The sequence below is a fragment of the Limulus polyphemus genome, unplaced genomic scaffold, assembly GCF_000517525.1.
Source record: "Limulus polyphemus unplaced genomic scaffold, Limulus_polyphemus-2.1.2 Scaffold6172, whole genome shotgun sequence".
Taxonomy (NCBI): domain Eukaryota; kingdom Metazoa; phylum Arthropoda; class Merostomata; order Xiphosura; family Limulidae; genus Limulus; species Limulus polyphemus.
In genome coordinates, this window is record NW_013671782.1 from 1 (window position 1) to 6,160 (window position 6,160).

Here is a 6,160-nt window from a genome sequence, read left to right on the forward strand (position 1 = left end):
TGTGCTACCCGAGAAAACAGCACTATATATGAAGCGTTTATATCATATGAATGTAGCGCAGCGGTTTCCGAGAAGATTTAGTTATTTATGTATCATTAAAAAACTACTGTCTCTTTATATCAATTGAAACTAGTGTGCTATATAAGAAAACGGGGTTACATATGAATCACTTCAGAATTATCATTTTTATATACTAAATATATCTAATGCACTACACCGAGAAGACAAAAGTATGTATGAATCTTTTCACAAGTGTGGTTTCTTTATACCACGTGAACCTGGTGTGCTCTCTGTTAAAATGTGATTATATATGACATATATCACAAGTGACATTTTCTTGTATCAAATAAATCTGGTTTCATACTCCAGAAAACAGGGTTAAATATGAAGCACTGGAAAAACCTAATTTGTTTACCAATGAGTCTCGCGCAGTGTTACCCGAGAAAAGGGGTTATATGTGAATCATTACAGTAGTTTCGTTTCTTAATGCTAAGTGAATGTACTGTCGTGAAACACCAGTAAACTGTTAACTGTGGATCACTGCAGAAGTATCGTGCCCTTATACGAAATAAAACTCGGTGGTACTCGATAAAACATGGGTTATAAGAATTACTATTTCCTTATACCAAGAGAATCTAGTGCTTTACTTGAAGAAGAAAAAACATGGTTATATATTTCACAAAACAAAGTCTAATACAAGGTCCTTCCTGTACTTTAGGGAGTTGTTGAATTGTTCATAAAACAGATAATCTAAAACAAGGACCTTCCTGTACTGTAGAAAACTGTTTTAAGATCTTACTAGTCTAGCAATTGTGAATCTAGTGTGCTACCCGAGAAAACAAGGTTATATACGATTAATTGCAGGAATCTTGTTTATTTATACCAAGTGCTACCGAGAAAACAAAGTTATATACGATTCATTGCAGGAGTCTTGTTTCTTTATACTTTTACGTATTTCAATTTCGAATGATGTGAAATTGAGTTGAATGATACTTCAAATTTAGTAGTTAAATTGTACTTTGGATTTATCAGTTAAGTAAAAGCCGATATATAGTCAGTTTATGATATTTGCCAACAAGATTGATATACACAGTTTTCTTTTTTAACACAAATATGTTTTAATATACAAACAACAATACAATTTACAATAACAGTTATTACAAATAGTTATTACACACAATGATTTATATACAACAATTTTACAAACTTACAAGCAATATAAAGTCTTCTTTCTAGTCTGAAGCTTCCTTGATATCTTATTGAGGGTTCACGATGAGCGAGTTAATTACGAGTTGATGTGGGTACAATTCACTTAATGGTAAGCTAGCTAGCTTTGTGCTTCGTTATTCACCAGCCACATACGCCGAGTTTTTCACGGTTGAAGTTAGGTAATGTTTTCGTGAAAATATTAATGTCCAATGAGAATCCACTGAAGTTAAATGATTTGTAATGTTCGAACTTTGTAAATGCTCCTGGTCAAATATCTGAAATTTTCCGAATGATAAGCGTTATAGTTATAAGCATAGTTATAGCTTCCGAAGTTTATAGCACATTGACTATAGCAAACTAATAATAGAGAATAGGCGGAAGTTTCGCAATACATATTTAACATTATATGCTATGCATGTTTTTAAATATAAACTTAATCTAAACAAATGTTGTTATTAAAATAAATACATAATAATAAATTCGTCACAATACCAAGTGCTATCTGAAAAAACAAGGTTATACACGATTCATTGCAGGAGTCTTGTTTCTTTATACCAAGTGCTCCCCAATAAAACAGGGTTATATGTGAATCACTGTAGAAGTATGGTTCTTTATATTAAACTTAATTGTTATAATATTTTGGCACACGTGAAATTTTTAGGTTGTTCCTGATGACACTTGGTTGATTTTCGAGATATCTTTAATTAACCACTTAAGGACATCCCCCAATATGTGTTTCTAAACTAGCTTTATTGACACGTCAGCTCTTTTGCCAAGTCTTGACATGAGAGTTACTATTTTTTAAAAACAAAATTTAAATTTCATCAGAAGAAAATAAACGTCACCTAGCGTTAGTGTATAGTTAAAAAAGTGAACTCAATAATATAGATTGTTAATCTATACAACAAAGAACATAAATCTACTGACTAAGCAAATAAACTAATCGAGTTGGTCAAAGGCTTTCTCAATTTATTAAAGAGAAAGAAAAAAAACTGTAATTAAATAAGTATAATGATGACTTCGATTCTTATCAAGAAAAACAAAACATATGAATTGTTTTTAAATACAGGTAAACTACAATTTTGTTAATAACGATCATGAATAAGTACTTGGAAAGTATTATGTTTCAGTCTGGGAAATTATCCCAGTTTAGTATAATTTCATTAGTAACACATCTTTTTACCAGTATTAATATTATACTTCTTACTACATTATTATGTGATGGAACTAATTTTGATAAATAAGACATAAATTCATATCTTCAGTCATTTGACAAACCATTTTAAACATTTACAATAAACTACATATATATATAATTTGTAATTGGTCTGAATATCCAGTGCTTTCAAAACTTTATTCAAAGGTTTATTTGGAAACGTAATTCTTCTCACAATTTTATACAAAAACCCAAAATCTAGCAAAAGATTTTAAAGTAAGAATAATAATCATGAGCAGAATTACATAAAATGGTAGACTGTAATATTTTCCCATATTCTCCTGAACTTGTTAATTCAGGATTTTAAATTAAACATCTGTAAAAATTGTACTTCAGCTTCTTTTTTTTTTTTGTCTCCAAGTTCTTTTTTACAGATCGTAACCTGGCCAGCCGAGCACGATTGTACATACCTCTAAGGATTTATGAGTGAAAGTAAATAAGAATATGTTATAATATGTAAACTACACTACACCTGCCGTATCCAGTACCGACGAGGCCTTTTGTTTAATACCAGGACTCATCAGACATAGCAGTGGTCCAGACTCTATTTACGTTCACAACATTCATGAACAACGATAGTTATGTTGTAAACCAGCATAAGTAAGCAAGGCAAACTATAAACACTAATCGCCTTCATAACATAAGAGTCTCGAAACTATACACCATTACGTATTTTCTTCTTCTTAAAATGGTTCTTCTACTTTTATATGAAACTATACACCACTACGTATTTTCTTCTTCTTCTTAAGATGGTTCTTCTACTGTTATGTAAGGCTACACACCATTACGTACTTTCTTCTTCTTAAGATGGTTCTTCTACTGTTATGTAAGGCTACACACCATTACGTACTTTCTTCTTCTTAAGATGGTTCTTCTACTGTTATGTAAGGCTACACACCATTACGTATTTTCGTCTTCTTCTTAAGATGGTTCTTCTATTGTTATGTAAGGCTACACACCATTACGTATTTTCTTCTTCTTAAGATGGTTCTTCTACTGTTATATGAAGCTATACACTATTACGTATTTTCTTCTTCTTAAGATGGTTCTTCTATTGTTATATAAGGCTACACACCATTACGTATTTTCGTCTTCTTCTTAAGATGGTTCTTCTGTTGTTATATGAAGCTATACACTATTACGTATTTTCTTCTTCTTAAAGTGGCTTTAGCATAGAATATTAATATTGTTAATTATATATACTTAGTGCACGCTAATGTAAAGGTAGCTTGGCAGGTTTTTCTCAAATTAGATTCATATGTATGGTGCTGTAAGCAACATCGTTTTATATTATGTATAAACGGATCCCTGATAACGTTTATTGAATGGGGCAAGAGAAAGTTCTGAATTTCTTCATGCTCTAAAACTTGCCATTTGGGGTACAATTGATGATTGAACTCATAACCACTTTGTATTGATGTCGTTTGCAGCGTGCTGCTTCTTTTAATTTTAAAAAACAACAAACAAACTCTGAACATGAATGTTAACAATTGAAATTATCGTATATTAACTTGTAAATATGACCGAAATTGCTAATCTTAGATAATTACCATCATTAATCTAAACATTCTATTACCATACCGCGTTTTTGTTCAACTTGGGGCATGATGGTGGGTAAAATAAAATACGCGGCCTAGCTAAATAATGAATGAATATTTGCTGTAAAATTCTTATGTAGCTATCAGTTTCGCTGCCAATTTTGATTTCATTTCTTTAAGTCGCACACTCGATCATTTATCTCACACCTAAGGTGTTTTTGATTAGATATCATGAATTTTTGTCAATATACATGAACAAACCGCAGCAAGTAAGAAAGTGACACTCGATAGTAATCAACATTAGCTTTTAGGATCGCAAACCTATTACTTGGAACAGACCTTTACTTTACAGAACCAACCAGATTTTTTAAAATATATTCTGGTACTTTTCCTCTCTAAAACAGTGTTAATAACTTCCTTTATACTAACACCATAGAAACTAGATTAACAGTTTCTTGTCATCACCCGCATGCACCCTGTACAGCCGTATCAAGCATCATTATTTACGCTAATTACTTAAGCTCATATCACGTGACGCTAAACGCTTTTAAAGTTAGAAAATTGCATAAAATTTAGCAAATCTGGGCTTAAAAGTTGGCAAAGAATAATGAATAATATCGTCCACCCATATGATTCTATTGAAAACTTAAGCCAGAAATTGTTAATTTAGCTTACTTGGTTTAACCTCTACTTATGTATCTGCACGTGCCTTCACTCTATAGTTTTTCTGCTCTAAGTCAGCTGTTTCTAATTTGATGATAAAAAATTAAAAATAGCTCATCTTTACTCTTAGGTCAAACCGTAATAAACATTTGAGACCGATACCTCACGTGACTTTTTGCGTAGGCGTGCGTAAACATTTTGGTCACATTTGAGCGATTTTGTTGAATAACTTTGCACATATGGCTTATATTTAGACCAAATTTGACACCTAATTATAGGTTGTAAAGATCTGTAAGGGTTCCAAATCTAAAAAAAAGAACCATGAAAGTTAAGTATGTGTTTCTATCAAATAATGTTTCCGTACTTTCGGTGCGAAGAAAAAAAAAGGAAAAATGCAATCAAAATTGGAGTATTTATATCTTGTGTATTTATTAATGGATTGACTTGAAATTTGGATGTGAAGTAAGAGTTCAGTAGAACACATCCACTGAAAATATGTGATAGTTTGGATTACCACAATCCGGGCTACAGAAAGTGGAATATCGCTAAACTATCACTCCTTTTAATAACATACAGTGTGTCCTGCAATACTAGGAGTACTGTGCAGAGACACGCTTTTAACTAAAACATAAGGCACTAATTATCACTGTTAGGACGTTAATACTAGGAGTACTGTGCAGAGACACGCTTTTAACTAAAACATAAGGCACTAATTATCACTGTTAGGACGTTAATAGTAGAGGTGCCATGCAAAGAAACGCTTTTAACTATTCAGTTAACTGTCCTGATGATCAGGTTGATTTTTAGTTTCACTCTAAGTACATATCTTATTCTGATCGGAAGTTATCAAGACACACAGTGGTGTGTCGTGCGACCAAAACAACCCAACGTCCTAACAGTGATAGTTAGTGCTTATGTTTTAGTTAAAAGCGTGTCGGGTTGGATGCATACTAAACTGAAATCATTTGTCGTACAAATGACATAAATTCTGCATTTAAAGCATAATATGAATAAATATGTTACAAAAACTGGTTCACAAGAAACTATGTTAGCAATGTTACTATAAATATGTTACAAAAACTGGTTCACAAGAAACTATGTTAGCAATGTTACTATAAATATGTTTGAAGCGTATAACTAATTCTAGTGTCTGTTATGCCTACATAAAATAGAAATCTATATAAAAAATTTGTGAAGGTCATTAAAATCAGTTTAAACAAGACAATAGCTGAGCAAATAAATAGACGAGTATTTGATAAACTATGTGAATTAACAGCAACCTTTATGATAAAGATTTCAAGATTACACTGCTATATTTATAGTATTTGATAAACTATGTGAATTAACAGCAACCTTTATGTTAAAGATTTCAAGATTACACTGCTATATTTATAGTATTTGATAAACTATGTGAATTAACAGCAACCTTTATGTTAAAGATTTCAAGATTACACTGCTATATTTATAGTATTTGATAAACTATGTGAATTAACAGCAACCTTTATGTTAAAGATTTCAAGATTACACTGCTATA